This window comes from Malaclemys terrapin, chromosome 2, assembly GCF_027887155.1.
Source record: "Malaclemys terrapin pileata isolate rMalTer1 chromosome 2, rMalTer1.hap1, whole genome shotgun sequence".
In the NCBI taxonomy this organism is placed as follows: domain Eukaryota; kingdom Metazoa; phylum Chordata; order Testudines; family Emydidae; genus Malaclemys; species Malaclemys terrapin.
The window spans coordinates 58,169,333-58,186,701 of record NC_071506.1 but is presented as its reverse complement, the minus strand read 5'-3'; the positions used below and the strand labels follow the sequence as shown (position 1 = coordinate 58,186,701).

At 41.7% G+C, this 17,369-nt stretch overlaps 1 protein-coding gene across 3 annotated transcripts in view; it reads right to left on the bottom strand.

The window, feature by feature from the left end:
* Nucleotides 1–17,369, bottom strand: part of NCOA2 (nuclear receptor coactivator 2) — a 262,494-nt gene that overhangs the window by 203,969 nt on the left and 41,156 nt on the right. Inside the window, exon 3 of one of the 3 annotated variants that reach the window (XM_054017500.1) lies at nt 7,272–7,365. The exons of the other annotated variants lie outside the window; for them this stretch is intronic. The gene's annotated coding sequence lies outside the window, so the exon portion shown is untranslated. The remainder of the gene's footprint in view (nt 1–7,271; nt 7,366–17,369) is intronic. 3 annotated transcript variants of the gene reach the window in all.

Below are 17,369 nucleotides of genomic sequence, written 5' to 3'. Positions count from 1 at the left end.
ACTTAGTTTTGTGAGATCTTTTTGAAGTTCTTCACAGTCTGCTTTGGTCTTAACTATCTTGAGCAGCTTTGCAAACTTTGCCACCTCACTGTTTACCCCTTTCTCCAGAACATTTATGAATAAGTTGAATAGGATTGGTTCTAGGACTCACCGTTGGAGAACACCACTAGTTACCCCTCTCCATTCTGAAAATTTAGAACAAATTATAGACTTTCTTCCAAGAGCACCTTAGTCTGATAGAGACTGCTTAAGGGAAACCCATCTACCAAATGCCACTATAATTGTAAAAAATGGGACCTCAGAATTTCAAGAGCAGCTAATTCAAATATCTTTTTGAGAAAAGTACAATCAATGCACAGGGTAACTGCAAGACCCCTTCATCAGATCTATATTAACTCCAACTTCCAAAAGGTGATCAGGAAATGAAAAATCATGTTTTAAAAGAGAAAGTGAAAACTTTTGGTGACACACCACTAAGACTTTGTCTAGCCTAAAATTTAGGGCTTCTCTACACGTACAGTCCTGCAGCGGCACAACTGCACCTTAGTGAAGATGCTACTATGCCGAAGGAAGAGCTTCTCCCATTCTATGTGGATAGGAGAAGCTCCTCCTGTCGACACAGCACTGTCTACACTGAGGGATAGGTCAGTATAACTGGAATGTTCAGGGGTGTGGGTTTTTTTTCACCTGTGAGCGACACAGTTATACTGATGTAAGTTTGTGGTGTAAACCCGGCTTTAGAGATGTGATGTTAGATCAAATTACCTAGTTTGATCTAATTAACATCTTAAAATGCTAGTGAAGAAAAAGCACTTGTACTTTAGAAGAGTGGTTCTCAACCAGGGGTCAGGGGGAAGGGAGGGGCACAGGCACATTTCAGAAGGTCCACCAAGCATGGTTGTCATTAGACTCGCTAGGGCCCAGGATAGAAAGCCAAAGCCCCACTGCGCAGGACTGCAGCCCGGGGTCCCACGCCCCACCACCCAGGACTGAAGCCAAAGCCTGAGCAACTTAGCTTTGTGGTGCCCCTGGTGACATGGGGCTCCGGGCAATTGCCCTTCTTGCTACCCCTTAATGTCAGCCCTAGATTTTATATGCAGAAAAATAGGTGCTGTGGCACATGTGGGCCGTGGAGTTTCTATAGCATGTTGGAGGGGGCCTTCAATAAGAAAAAGATTGAGAACCCCTGCTTTAGAACAATGCTAAAAATGTCAAATTAAAGTCCAGGCTTCCTCCAAGGGCTGGTTTATGCTGCAGAGTTAGGTCAGCTTAACTACATCACTCAGGGCTGCAAAAAATTTTACACCCTGTGCAACGTATTTAAGCCAACCTAAGCCCCAGTGTAGACACCACTAGGTAGATGGAAGAAATCTGTCAACCTAGTTCCCGACTCTCTGAGAGGTGGATTTACTACAGCAATGGAAGTAACGTGTTGCTGTAGTAAGTGTCTATACTACAGTGCTACAGCCGCAAAGCAGTGTTTCTAGTGTATATATATTCCAAAGCTTCTACTCAATCACCTGAGCGTGCTCTAAAATACAATTGTTTTGTATTAACTAGACTTTTAAGCAGGTGATAATTAGATTGAGCTAGATAAATCAATATAACTTCACACCTTTAAATCTACTAAAAAAACTAGACAAGGGCTAACACTAAGTAAATTTAGTTGACACACTTTTTGTGTAACAGGCTGGCAAATGTCTGACATGTTCACAGGCGCTGATCCTGCTGGAATAATGCAAGTGGGTTCAGCAGATTAAAAGGGTTTGTCTTTACTAAGGTCTGGTCTGCATTCAAAAATTAGGTTGGTTTAACTATACCCCTGAGGCTAGGTCTACACTGGGGGGGGGGGGGGGAAATCGATTTAAGATACACAAATTTAGCTACGCGAATAGCGTAGCTGAATTCGACGTATCCGATCCAACTTACCCCACTGTGAGGATGGTGGCAAATCGACCGCCGCGGCTCCCCCGTTGACGGCGCTTACTCCTACCTGGGCTGGTGGAGTACGCGCGTCGATTCGGGGAACGATTGTTGCGTCACGACGAGACGCGATAGTTCGATCCCTGAGAGATCAATTTCTACCCGCCGATCCAGGCGGGTAGTGAAGAGAAGCCCTTAGTGGCGTAGTTAAGCCGACCTAAGTCCCCACATAGATAGCACTAGGTTGTCAGAAGAATTCTTCCATTGACCTAGCTACGGTCTCTCAGGGAGGTGGATTACCTATGCTGATGGGAGACTCTCTCCCATTAGCGTAGGTAGTGTCTGAGCCACTGTAGAGTTTTAAGTGTAGAAAATTGGTTCAACCTACATCAGGCTTAGTTAACACATGCTCACTAATCCTGACCTAAACTTGGACCTCTTTCTTAGTGTGGCCGCAAGGAAACACCTTGTAATTCAATTTAGCCGGTTGAGTTCAAAGCTAAACACAACCAGAAAAAAAAAAAAAAAATCCAAGGTAAAAACGTTACTCTGCATCTACTCCAGAAAAAAGGTCCAAGATTAGGTCAGGGTATATAGCATCTAAACTCAGCCACCTTTCTTATTCAAGACAAACCTTAACCAAAACATTGGTTCATTACCCCACCTTTATAGTGGGTATAAGATGATCTAGGATGTGAGCTGAGTAGATGGAATCACAGACCGCCTAGGACCAGCCAAGCCTGGGGAGAAGGTGTGAGCTGTACTGAATGTTGTTAGTTATCTTATTGTTAGTGTTTTTGTCATTGAACCTAAACCTCAAAATGGGATAAGTTTGATAATACAGTGTATGGATTATTTTAGAGCAGACTGGAAAAAGCAGTTCGTTAACGTCATAACAAGAAACTTGAAGGTAGAAAACTACTTTATCAGATTCTTTTTTACACCATCTAGTGTACAGTCTCTGGAGTTTTCTGGAGATGGTCAGCAGCATCATGTTGATCACATTACTACATTTGTTCAATCCTGTTGACCTAAAAAGCTTGAGGACCTTGAGGCTTTTCTAAAACCATTCTCTAAAAAATGTAGGCCTTAGATTTATACTCTTCCAAAGAGGTTTAAGCAAGTGCTACAACTCTGATTACAGGGTGCAGAAAGTTCACCGTGGCCCAGACCCCTGCTATGTTTAACCACACTAACAAGGAACAATAAGGAGTACCAAGACATAGAGAGCCACTTCTAACAAATAAAAGTACAATGTAGGCATTCATATGTTGGTATCTAAACTCCAAATACACCTTCTCCCATCTCTCTACCACATTAGAACCAATCTAAAGTACTGATCCTAATATTTTTAACATATAAAAATACTAATTAAGTTTTTCATTTTGATAAAAATGAAAAATTATAAACAAAAAGACCATGGTAACAACTATTAAAAAAACAAACCCCAAAGCAGGGTGGGCAAATTATGGCCTGAGAGCCATTTTAAGCCGGTCCGCGAGCTCCCACTAGGGGGCGAGGTCTAGGGCTTGCCCTGCTTCAGTGCTCCAGCCGGGGATCAGGGTCGGGGGCCACACAGTGTGACTCCTGGAAGCCGTGGCATGGCCCCGCTCCGGTGCTCCAGCCGGGGCGCAGGGTCAGAGCCGCACCACGTGGCTCCTGGAAGCTGCAGCATGGCCCCGCTCCAGCTCTTAGGCACTCCAACAGCCCCCTCCGGCGCTCCAACAGGAGCTGCAGAGGCAGTGCCTGCGGACGGGGCAGCATGCAGAGCCGCCTGGTTGCGCCTCCGCATACGAGCCAGCAAAGGGACATGCTGCTGCTTCCGGGAGCCGCCTGAGGTAAGTGCCACTCGGAGCCTGCACCCCCGAGCCTCTCCCCACGCCCCAACCCCCTGCTCCAGCCCTGATCCCCCTCCCGCCCTCCAAACTCCTCGGTCCCAGCCTAGAGCACCCTCCTACACCCCACACTCCTCATCCCCAGCCTCACCTCAGAGCCTGCACCCCACTCCAGCCTGGAGCCCCCTCCTGCACCTTGAACTCCTCATTTCTGACCCTACCCTGAAGCCCGCACCCCCAAACAGAGCCCTCACCGCCTCCCACACCCCATCCCCAATTTTGTGAGCATTCATTGCCCACCATACGATTTCTATTCCCAGATGTGGCCCTCGGGCCAAAAATTTTGCCCACCCCTGCCCCAAAACAATGAGACCCCGATGACAGAGAGGCATTCATTATCACAACTGACATTATTTTGATTTTTCCCCATCCACACAACTGGTTAAACAAAACGAAAAAAAGAAACATCTCCATGTATTTCAACCTAGAACTAAACACAGTAAAAGCCCACTGCAAACAGTCAACAAGGACACATTTTTGAAGATACTGGCTTTATCTACTAACAACATATACATTAGTCCAAACCCTCTAAAAATTTCATAGTAACATAATATTCTATAAACCTTAGATGAATTAGGTCAGCAGGCTACTTATCTGAAAAAAAGAGAAACAAGTGAAAATTATTGGCCCATGTAAGACTATATGTAATCATCTTCCTTCAGATTTGCTTGGGTACAGCAGACACTAACCGGTGAAAGTATGATAACTTCCTAGAAAAAATTATATTTAAGCACAATTTGCAAGAGACGTTCTAATACGATTTCACTAACCAGAGTAGACGGCCACTTTCCAGCTTCAATTCCAGTGCCCTTAGCTCTCCCTTCCAACCTCTAAAATCCTCCCTCTGCACAAATGAGCACTTCACTTGTAAGGTAAATAAAGTAGAGGACTTCTTAAGCTAGTTTCTAACATATGCTGTGGAAGAAGTGGGTCTTCAAGAGGAATTGAAATGAGGCTTTGTGGACCAAATCAAGAAAAGTGTTCCTTTGTGTAAGTGCAACATGGATGACAGTGCTTTAAGTCCAAGATATCTCACATCTACAGAATCATCCCAAGTTACGCAGAGAAAAGAGAGTTCTGAGATTTAAGAGGCTCCACATTCTTTCTGAATTAACAATTCACTCCTTACTTACTGGATTCTGTCATATACATTTGGAGAAGACAATCATCTTCCTCAAGTCACACAACAATAGCGCTCTGTAAACCTTCAGACTGAACTAATTTTTGTCATGCATTCTAAAAGCAGACAACAAAAAACGCAGCTCTGGTCTGTTATCAATGCTTTGCAAGAGAATGTTTCCATTCCGTGTCAGTCACTTTATCTCCAAGAAGGACAGAGAGGATAAACATTACAATGAGCTGCCACTACTCTCTCAGCAAATTCTCTCTCACTTTAATGTCCTGAACGTAAACCTTCATGAAAACCAAAAATATAAGACTTCATTAATGAGCAGTTTATCCACCTAAGCAGGGGAGTTTTCCTGTGGGGGCAACAACAAAGATATATCAAGTAACCCAATGAGTAGATTCCATGTACACCTCAATGGCAGGGATATTCAGGCACTCTTAAAAGCCTTAGACACCACCTAGTGTTTTTGACATCTCTATATAGACTCCTCTTACCACAGGACACAATTTAGCACATACACATACAAATCAGCTTCTGTAGCAAAAAATACACAAAGAAGTAGATTTTGGAGAATTGGGTTAAGGTACAGCTCCTACCAAGCAGCTAGTCCTAGTAGTCTTATTTAAAACCTTTATTTTCTTCCTAGCATCAGATAACTGAATTCTAAATGATTCTTTGTGGAGGTGGGTAAGGGACTGATCTGTAATGTTTTACCAATTAAAATTCAGTGAAACATGTTTCTCAAGTGGTGCACAATGCTTAACATACACCTCTACCCAGATATAACGATGTCCTCAGGAGCCAAAAAAATCTTATCACATTATAAGTGAAACTGTGTTATATTGAACTTGCTTTGATCTGCTGGAGTGCGCAGCCCCCCTCCCCCCCCACGGAGCACTGCTTTACCGTGTTATATCTGAATTTGTGTTATATTGAGTTACGTTATATCGGGGTAGAAGTGTATTTTACATTTCAGCAGAAGTGAGCAAGCATGATTTGAAATGCAGAAAATAACCAAGTTAAAATAACTTAATTCGTATAGAGAAGCTGGAAAAAAAATGGGAATTCCAAGTTAAAGTTAACTTTCTGTTCCTATCTCATCTCCATTGTGCCTAAATACTGCAAAGATCTCAGAGCAGAGGCCAGTTTTACACCCAGCATTTAACTACAGTCCAACAGAGAGAATGCAAATTGGTTAAAGGCAGGGCCAGTATAAAGAACTTGAAAAGAAAGAAGAGAGAATGAAAATCTGAAGATCCAATAACACCAGGAAGTGACCTGCAGGGCTGTCCATGCAGCACCTTTCACGAGCTTGAGGGATTTACGAAATAATTAGATAAATAGAGAATAGACACAAACACAACTTCAGTAGATAATAATCTTTCCTTTCACTGAACAAAATTAAATGTAATCAAAGTTAAATTTCTAATAAATGCAAGGGCTCTCAGTATTTCAATTAAATAAACCTCAATATATAAATCCTCCAGTTCCCAGTGCCAACTCCACCCTACCTACCCCTCAGTACTTCACTGAAAAATGTAGAAAAATGAAGCAAGAAAGTTTCATAGCCTCCTCTTGCTTCCACAGTAAACAATATTTGAGGCTTTGCATACATTAAGTTCACTTTATGACAAATATTCTATTATATTAACATTTATGAACCATTTCTTTTTATACAAACTGATAATTTCAAGCAGATATATAAATGTATACACCACAAGAGCAGTTTTTAAATCAGTATAATCAAATTAATTCCAGTTAAATGTCCGCCTGTTTAACCATCTAGAGGGGTCGGCAACCTTCAGAAGTGATGTGCCGAGTCTTCATTTAATCACTCTAATTTAAGGTTTTGCGTGCCAGTAATACATTCTAACATTTTTAGAAGGGCTCTTTCTATAAGTCTAAAATATATAACTAAACTATTGTATGTAAAAGTAAATAAGGTTTTTAAAATGTTTAAGAAGCTTCATTTAAAATTAATTTAAAATGCAGAGCCCCCCGGACTGGTGGCCAGGACCCAGGCAGTGTGAGTGCCATTGAAAATCAGCTCGCGTGCCACCTTCAACACGCGTGCCACAGATTGCCTACCCCTGATTTAGAGTCTGTGTGTCGAATGCATTTGGAATAAATCTGCAATCCGTCAGCACTGGTACATGAATGAGTCATGGAACACCCGAACCAAAGTGTGGAGAAATCTTACTACAGAAAGAAACTTTTAAGTGCAGAAAACTTTAAATGTCTGTCTTGTTTTACCAAAAGGAAAAAAAGGAAGAAGTTAAGCTTAAAATCAAAACCATAGACATACAATCAGCAGTGTTACATACCAAGCTGTTCCAGCAGTATCTTGTCATTCAGGACGTAACATTTTCACGCATCAGCCATACAGATCCCAGAGGCTCAACCCACATTTCCTGATTTCTACAACAAAGATGGTCATTAAGCTACCAACATCATCAGGAATGCAGTACTACTGTAACCATACTTAAATTAACCTTTCATCCACTTTGAGCAAAACAAAAAAACTGTAAGACTGGTATGGCAAGTTAGTCAGCTTCTAAGCTATTATCCATAAGTTTCAGATGAGACAACAGATCTATTAAGAGCACAAAGCCCTACATATATGCAACTTGCACTGAACTTCGCTCAAAATAAAATGAACCCTGTTCAGTTTAGCCAGATTACTGTAATTCTCTCCTTCCTTCTGCTTTCATTTGGTTCACATATCACATAATGCACAGTTTTATAGGATTTTGCAGCTAGGATAGTATCAAGAGCAAGCTTTCCTTGCCATGTCGCTCTAGCACTGGTTCTTTATTAAGCATACAGACTTGAAAATTATTTTGCTAATATTGTGCTGCTATGGCAATATCAACCAATGTTTTTGGGTTAAGGTTATGACTTTTCTAGGTTATCTTTTTTTTCCAATGCACTCTGCATAACTGTTGATTTTCAATAAAGAAATAATGCGTTAAAATTCTTTTCAATGCTTAGACTCTTCAGAGCCTTATAACTCTTGGTAATCTCATGGCTTTTAGTTCCTTACATTCCTCATAGCCACAATCAATCTTCCATCGACACTGCAGATATGAGCCAGATCTCTGTATGCAAATTATTTGGTTATGCGTCTCATTTGCAAAATACTTTGTCATTTCAAGATAGATCTGCTAAATTAGTAATAGTGCTTAAACCAAACCCTGAAAAATATTTTTACTTTACACTTGTTCCTACATTCCCTTTTCCACAGGGCACATAGCCAGAACAATTTGCATGAAGGGCACTGTATTAATATATGTGAGTGAAGCTCATGTTCTCCTCTCCCATGTAAAAATGCACAGAAGGGAAACAAGAATGAAAAAAATTGTATAGCTGTTGAGGAGCTGCATGATTCTTGCAGTAGCTGCACGCTGTAAATTAGAGGATTCAGGAAAAACCCTGACCCAAACCCCGATCACAGATCCACAGTCAGCATCCTGGAGCAAAGCTCCCCCTCCACACTCCTTCCAAGCTATGCTCACCTCCCATAAGGTAGTGGACTGGCTGAAATGCTGCAACCCTCTATAGGTCATAGAGCACATAGGATAGATGATGCTGATCCAATCAAGAATAATTTATCCTCCCCGTTGTGCATTATGTGGACCTACTAGATGGTGGAAATATACTGCATAAAGTGGCTCTCTTTTTGACATTGAAATCTGGTGGTGGTCTAGCAAATGGAACAAACATAGTTGCACAATAGAAGATGCTACAGGCTCCAGCACGCTACATTCTCCCTCCACATAGCTCCATCCACCTTATTTCTGCATTTTTGCTCCACACTGCACAGTAGAAGGGGATATTGGAACCCAAACAAATGATTCCATAATAAGTAACAATCACCTTCAGCCATACATTGCTTTCAGAAAATCTTTAGTCAGAAGTACTTTAAGTGAAAGACATTTCTTCCTATGCAGTATCTAATCTGTCTGCACACAAACTGAAAGGAAAAAAACAAAAACAAAAAAACACTATTTCAAGGACATACTATCTGCACTATTATTCTGAGAAACAAAGAACAATTTAACATTTTGGGGAAAGTGACACAGAGGTCTGCAATCTTCATCTGCACTCCTCTCCCAAGCAGACTGCATTTCACTAAGTCACTAAGTCTATAAAAAAGAGGCTACAACTGAGCTACAATTACTCATAGAGGCATTCCACTAGCGAAGCTAAGAGAGTCCCAGACATACCCTGATTTAATCAAGACACACTGAAAACAAAATTAATTTTCATAGTAAAATTATCAGCCAGATTTTATTTGCATTCTTCAGTTTTAGCCAAGAGGTCTATTTCGTTATAATAGGCATGATCCTGCAAGGTGCACAGTGATCTTTCATTATTGGCAGTAAATATTTTTTATTATACGGCTCTCAAAGGCTCCACTCAGAATTAGGACTCCACTGTGCTGGGTGCTGTACAAAAACAAAGAGACAATTCTTGCCCTGAACAGTTTATAGACTAAATATTCACCTGCAAGGGAAGTTAAGGGCACCTTCCAGTAGTGAGCTCCCTGTCAATTAACAACAACAAAAAATTGCAGGAATAAAATGTAGACAGGTAGCAGTGTTTTATGCATTTGAAAAACAGTATCATCTTCCATTATATTCCATAATGCTTTTTTGCATCAGACCAATTACTACTGGGTACATACTACATTTTCATTAATATGAACACAACCCAATTAGACACAGATTAGATACAAATATAGTGTGCCTAGGAATTACAGGCCTTGTGGTATGTAATCTCCTGCAGTATAATCCCTGAATACATTGGAGCAAAATTCCCAGCTCTGTCTTAGGTGAGTGCAATTCTTAATAACTTCTGTGCAGTTGTTATGACAGAGATGAGGTTTGTCCAGTGTGAATGACACCATTAAAATGTAAATATTGGGCAAACTGAAAAGTTACCAATTCACAGTAGCCTTCCTACAACTGAAAGAATACCATGTGGCTTGAACAGCAAGACTGAAAATTATAGAACAAAAAGTCCTATTGAGTTCAATGGAATTTTGCATATTAGCAGTTCAATGTATATCAGAGTGGAAGCTGGTAGCAACCCCTGTATTTAGGTTGCCTAACACTTTCCATTATAAAGTATTCTTGCAATCTCATCTTTGAGAAGCTCTCATGCCTCCATTATTTGCAGTAGACCTTTAGTGTTCCACACAGGGAATCTCCCATGGGCTACAGAAGTGCTTTTTCTTCGTCCCATGAAATTCCATTCAGATTTTGGCAGAGATATAAACTGTTAAAAATTGCCATTTCCCTTCTCTTGCTTGGGTTTCTCAGGAAAATACTAGCACCATGCCCAAACCACCACTGAACATTCAGAAGCAGGGCTCACACCCCCAGAAGCTGCTCCACTGGAACACCAGGGAGCTGCCAGAGTAGCTGAGCTGTAGCAGATGGTGGGAGAAAGGACTCTAGCCCCCAGATACTCTCTCTATCCCCTCTTCCAGGACTCCCAGGTGTGCATCTGGCATGGCTGGGCTCCCCAAAATCACCACTCTTCCCAGACTCAGCAAATGGCACCATCAGCCAATCCCCCATCTGGGGCTTATACAGGAGGAGGAGCTCCCCCCAACGCTGGGGCAGATATAGAATGTGCAAGGCCATCGTAGGCCTCCTCCTGATCATCCACTGGAACTGCAACCCATCCCCCCCAAGGGAAATTAACAGTCTCTTGTTGCCAGATAACATTGTTAGTCTTGTTGCTCAAGTGATAACAGTTTGTGCTGCAATGCTGAAGGCTCAAGGTTCAAACCCTACTGATGATTCATGATTGTGGGTGAGGGGGGTTGTTACAGTTGTACATCATGATTTTTTTTATTTAATTTCTTTTTAAAAAAAATTATTTCATTATTGTTCATCATTCAATAAAATTGAGTAATTTTTTTTTCCACTTAAATAAAAACCTAGGAAATTACACTCCACAAATACTAAAATAGCATTATTAGGTTGCAAATTCAAGCACTCAAAAGTTGGGATATGCCAGTTATACACTTGTCTGTGCAGTTTTATTCAACTCTCTTGTGCATATGCATTATGATACACAGTCTTTTTTAACTACATGATATCATACCATTATTTACACAGGATCCCTGTGCACAGGATGCACAAACGTGCAGAATTAAGGTTACATAGGCTACTGTAGGTCTGACATTTCCTCATTTCTGAGTGCTTCATTTTGCAACCTAAATAATATTCTTTTAACATAGTTTCTGTGTAATACTTAATAGTTTGTAACACTGATACATGATAAAAATAATGTATGAAAAGGAATCACTCAGCTCTTGGACAGGAAAAGCTAGTCCATGATTGGATGCCCAACCTGAGATACCTTAAAGGGATTTGATTTTAGGGTATGACACTGTAGCATGGATAAGTTATCAAAGTGTGTGCACAGGAAGATATTTTACAGTATTAAGATATTTTTCAATTACTGTGTGCAATCTGATAATTGTGCACTGTTTAATTTTTTAAAGATCAAACATGCCATGCCCACAGCCATCAGTTAGGAAAGCAGGCTTTGCTAAGTTCATGAAGATTGATTCAAAGATAAACGATGTTGTAAGTGAAAACAGCATACTGCACTAGCTCACTAAACCGGAGTTCCATAACCATTTAAGGTCCCAATTCAGAAAACATTCTTATTCAGAAAAGCATTTAAAGCACATGCTTAAAGCCCATTAAAGTCAATAGGACTTACACATGTGCTTAAATCCTGTCCTGAAAGAGATGTGGAGAGTCCATGTAGGTATACTAGTTATTTGTTAAACAAACTCGCATTACTTTAGTGATTCCATGCTTGGATAAATACAATTATTTCATTTATTACAGTGTGTGATAACAGGAAATTAAATGTAGAACTACATTAATATAAAGTAATGGTGAAGGGTTTACATACACAAAGTCAGAAAATTCAAAATTATTAATTTAACAAGAGAACTCTGCTAAATTGCACATACACGTTAAGATAAAATTATATTATAAAGTAACAAAATATTATATATGTGCAAGAAAGCAGATTTTTAAAACTGGTATCTGAATCAAATTTTAAATTTCCTTACTTGTGTGTGTAAAATCTCAACTATACTGTGGCAATACCAGTTTTTTCTACACAATACATAATTTCTATGAGGTTTCTATGGTGTCACTATCAAACTTACATAAATAATTATTTAACATAGCTTCTTCAAACATGTCCACAGTATTTTGGCAAATTAGTGGCCTTGGAACTATGTTCCTGGTAGCTCTCAAAATCTGAATGATTTCGCTTGCTCATATTAATCATTAATGTAACTTTTTTTCAGCTCTTAAAAACTAATGTAAACTCTTAGGACTTTTCAAGAGCTAAAGCCTCCCACTAATTAGCTTTCTAAGCCAAGTAAAAGCCATTCTACACTCCACTCTAAGCAACTTTATAGTTTGTTTAGTATACAATATTTAAGTTTACATTTTGGAAGTGCTTCATTGTAGTCCTGTACCAGGCCTTAATATAATTTAACCAAGTCAATAGTTTGTTTTTGTTTCTTCTTTCTCCTCATTCAAATAATCCTTATCCATTGAATTCAAATCAGAAAATGATGAGACTTTTTTGAGATCAGTCTGGCTGCAGATCTTATTAAAAAGCCAAACCAAATAAATGATTATTCACCTTCTCGTAACTGTTGTTCTTCAAGATGTGGTCCATCAGTGCAATCCCTGCGGTGTGCTGGCTCTCATCCAGCAGGGCCTTGCCCTCATCTCATTTCAGGCCAGCACTGGCTGCACAAGGCAGAGGCCAGTTATGTGTCACCTCTGTTGCCCACCCATCACCCCTTAATATGCTCCCCCTCCCACTGTCCTCGCCTTGCTTTGCCCCTTTGCCCCCACCGCTCCTCCATAGTCCCACTGGTGGGACTCGTCCCGCTCCCAGCACTGTGTGGAGAACCAGCCCCTGGTCAGAGCACTCAACTCACCTGCAGCCTGGCCAGCAGGCTCCTTCCTTCCCCCAGTGCCTCTGGCTGGGCAGGCACCCTGGGAAAGCCCAAGACTCCCCAGCTCAAGGATGAGGTATAGGCGATGAGGTGCTGAGACCTGCATGTGCCAAAGCCCTGCCCAGCACTGGCCTGGGGAATCCTCTCCACCCCTCAGCTTGGCTCTGGAGTGGTGGTGGGGTAGGGGAAGCCATTTCCAGCCTGTTCATGTTCCAAACCTGCAAGCTCTACAGCAGCCCACGGAGCGGGGCTTAGCACCCTCGTCACCCCGCCACCCCTCCGCCCTGGGTCCTGCCCCCAGGGAGTGCGGGGCTGCTCCGTCCCCTAGGCACCCTCCCCTGCTGAGCCACCTCTCTGGCTGGTTCACTGAAGACCCTGCAGTCAGGTTCCCTGGACCCTGGTGCACAATCCATCCTCAGGGCTTAACCCCTTCCTGCCCGCACTGTAGCCGGGGGATGACAGGAGGCAGCTGGGTTAGGTTGGTGGCCAGAGCAGCCTGGAGGTGTTAGCTGCCTTTTGACACTGTGCAAACAGGAAGGAACAAGCTGGAAAGACAGGGGGGTGGGAGGTGGAGAAGAGATGACCTCTGCAAAGACACGGGCCAGGTCATCCCTCCCCCCCCCCCCCCCCATGACTGGAAGCCGCCCCCATCCCCTCCCTCCCACACTGTACCGAATGGCTGCTGGTGGCCACATTCTGGTGTGAACCCTAGCAGAAACTGGGGGGGGGGGGGACACGTGACCCTACATCCCATCCTCTCCCCCCCTGCACATGTTGCCTATGAAAAGAAACATTTTTGTTTTAACTAACAGATACAAAAATATCAGAAAATGTTTATTTCACACCTAACAAATATTTTCTTCCTGTAATAACTTTTTCAAATCTCTTTGGTTAAAATATTTGCAATTATAATCTCTACAGGTTAGTAAACATTTTCAAAGTACAAAGTTACAATCTGTGTGGAATCGTGTTCAGTGTACTCTGACATTACCAGTGTATCTGCTCCAGCAGCTCACACATTGTCTAAACACAGTTAACAGCTCAAAAGTTACATTTTTGTCCACTGATGTAATATTTTAAGTTTTGTTAACAGCAGAGCATAATCATCATCCTTTTTCAGGGTATCCAATGCCCAAAGCAAGTAAAAATCAGTGTGCCCTGCCCTCCTCCCCCAACCACTGAAGTTTCAAACATGATTCAGAAACTCAAGAAATTAGGGGATTTGTACAGAATTAAATAAGAGCTAACTGATAAGAAATGTAAGAGCAGAGGGTATTTCTTACTTCCTGACATTCAGGATCAGATTGGGAGCAACATTTCTACTTCAGAGTTGACCAATTTTATAAATATGACAAACCAGAGAAGTTGTTTCAAGATACGTATCAAAATAGAAATTAGGAATGAATACCATCACTCAAAAAGGAACATACAAAAATGCACACTTCTACTTGATTATACTTTTAATAGGATAACAATAATACATATTTACATCTAGGAACCAATAGTAGATCATGTGCAAAGTAACATTTATTCTGTTTAGGTCTATTTGTAGAACTGAAGTTTTGTAGTATTTATCATGGTCATTGTGATCTATAAACTATTTTGTATCAAAATTTTCAGTACCACATGGAAACATTTAAGTTTGCCAGGCCATATATGTTAATACTTAGGAAATGGGGCCCCAAAATAAGCAAATGTGCAAAATTCAGATTAATGTTTCAGAACATTCAGAAGGTTCCCAAAACAACAACAAAGAGCAAGACAGCTAAAGAAGCACTTTTTCCAAAGAGATGTATGAAATGTGTGGTGGTATCTGGAATTCACATACGGAAATGGCAGGACTTGCTAAATAGGTGCAAGATCAAAAAGCCTGCAGAGGCTGCATAGTATAGAGAGACTGAAAACTGAGGTAGAATCCGCAATTCCTGAATTCTAATCCTGGTTCAAAAACCGACCTCTGTAAAACTGGGATAGCACTTGCCTATTGTAACTCTCTGTTTTGCAATAACAGTGTTTGTAAAGCTTTTTGAAAATGTAAGTTGTGTGTCAAGTACAGCACAGTGATGGGGTGTTCACGGCACAACAGCCTGAAATGGTTAAGGAAGCTGAGAAAAGTCCAGTTAATGTGATAGGCCACACGAGGGGATTAGTCTGAAGAAGCAACCCCGATTCAGGATGAAGTTAATCTGAACGGGCATGGACTGAGCTAGTATAAAGCCAGGATACTGGCAACAGAAATGGTGACAGCGAGGAAGTCTGCAGCCACCCTGGGTACATTAGAGAGGGAAAGAAGCAGGGGCGGCTCCAGGCACCAGCGCAGCAAGCGCGTGCCTGGGGCGGCAAGCCGCAGGGGGCGGCCTGCCGGTGCTGTCAGGGCAATAGTCAGGCGACCTTCGGCGGTGTTTCTGCCGGAGGTCCACCGGTCCCATGGTTTCGGCGGCAATTCGGCGGCGGGTACGCCGAAGCTGCAGGACCGGCAGATCACTCACAGAAACGCCGCCAAATCTGCGTGACTGCGGACCGCCCACAGGCACACCACCGAAGGCCGCCTGATTGCCGTGCTTGGGGTGGCAAAAAACATAGAGCCGCCCCTGGAAAGAAGAAACCCATGGAAAGAGTAGGACTCTGACCCTGAAGGAAGGGTGTACCCAGAAGAGAGGGGGGTAAAGAAGGAAGCATGTAGGTGGTGAGTAGAAAGCAGCCCAGGAAAAGAGCAGCAAAGTTGAGGACTGAACAGATCTTGGCTACATGTTGTAGGGTCCCTGGGCTAGAACCTGGAGTAGTGGGCTGGCCAAGTTCCCCTACCAGCCACTGATGCAGTGGCATTGCCTGGACAGCAGGACAAGTGAGATTCTATACTCCACAAGGGAAGAAAGCTGCAGCTCCTGGAGTGAGAGAGGGGCTGCAGAGTGAGAAAGAGACCACTCAGGGAGGTCTTGGACCTGGGAGACAGCTAATCCCTAGAACATCCAGAAGGAGGCGCCACCTGCAGTGAGTGAGTACCCCATTAGGAGTACAAAATTTTCCACAATAAACCACAACCTCCTCTATTCTTAATTAGCTTTGGCAGCAGAAAGTAGTAATATTAAAGCATGAAACTGTGTTCTCTAGAAATAAACTTCTTTTTACTCTAACTTGCTTCTATCACTTTACTAAGGAGTCATTTTTATAAGAGAATAAAAGGGTAATTTCATCTTAAAAGACTGTACAAATCAGCAAGCCAAAACAAACAAGAGATTGAAGTCATGACAGACAAGTATTTCCATAATTTTTCATACTAAAAATGTATGTGATAAGATGCATTGGGAATGGGTCCTAAGTCTTTACTATCAGTAGTAGTCACCCCAATGTCAAGGACGATGTTGACAATCACAGTTTATAGGCATATTAAAATGATGAACTAACCATAACTTGGTTATGTATTACCTTCTCAAACCCACATTCTAAAACATGCATGAAGTCCTCCTTAGAGCTGACTTCATGAAACAAAATTTAAGGAGTTAAAGGACACTAGCAAGTTCTCTCTTTAGGCACTAACCTGAAATTCTTAACTAGGGTGCTTAATTTGAAATGGGTGTACACACAGTATTGGGAGGCAGGAGTTTAATATAAAGATCATAAAGCACACACTGATTCAGGACCCACAAATCTCAGATTATGCTACGGAAAACTATATTAAGAAATTGTTCTGAAATCTATATGAAGAAATCACCAAGCTGGCATTCAGAATTTCTCATTCTGTTACGAGAGACTTGATACATACAGCTCTGAATACAGCTCTCTTGATTGGTTGGCAAGAATGTTTTTTTTTTTTTTTAAAGTAAGAAAAATATTTTGTTACACTAATTTCATCTGTTTCATCAATTGTAAAAAGTACATACCTTGATACCAATTAAATTAGCTCAAAATATCATAGCTGGTATTTTGGGCGGTGGGGAGAAAACATATACCATCACATGCATAATTATAATGAAGAACACACATTCTGCCCATAGCCTTGGATTAGTCCCAAAATACAATGAAAAAAACAAACAAACCCACTGGATGGGTGAGGCGAGTTGCAGAGAGGCAATGCAGGAGGACTCTGCAACCCAGTGCGTAGAGTTGCGCTTTATAAAGGTTCTCAGCATGAGAATACAGAAGAGTGAGTGGAGCAGGCCAGAAAAGTGGAACCGACTTGTACACTCCATCTACTCACAGAAGATTGACTAGTCCAACACCTGATGTGATGGGACTGCAAAGATACAGAGCCATAATTACAGCCCAATGTTACAGTAATAATCATTGTTTGACTGAGGGTGCACCTTTAATCCAACTCACAGGTTAAAGAGAAGATGCTCACCCAACCCCCATGTAGTTCTTTGGAGCACTGCCTACAGGAGACAGCAGCCTGCATCAATTTGCATAT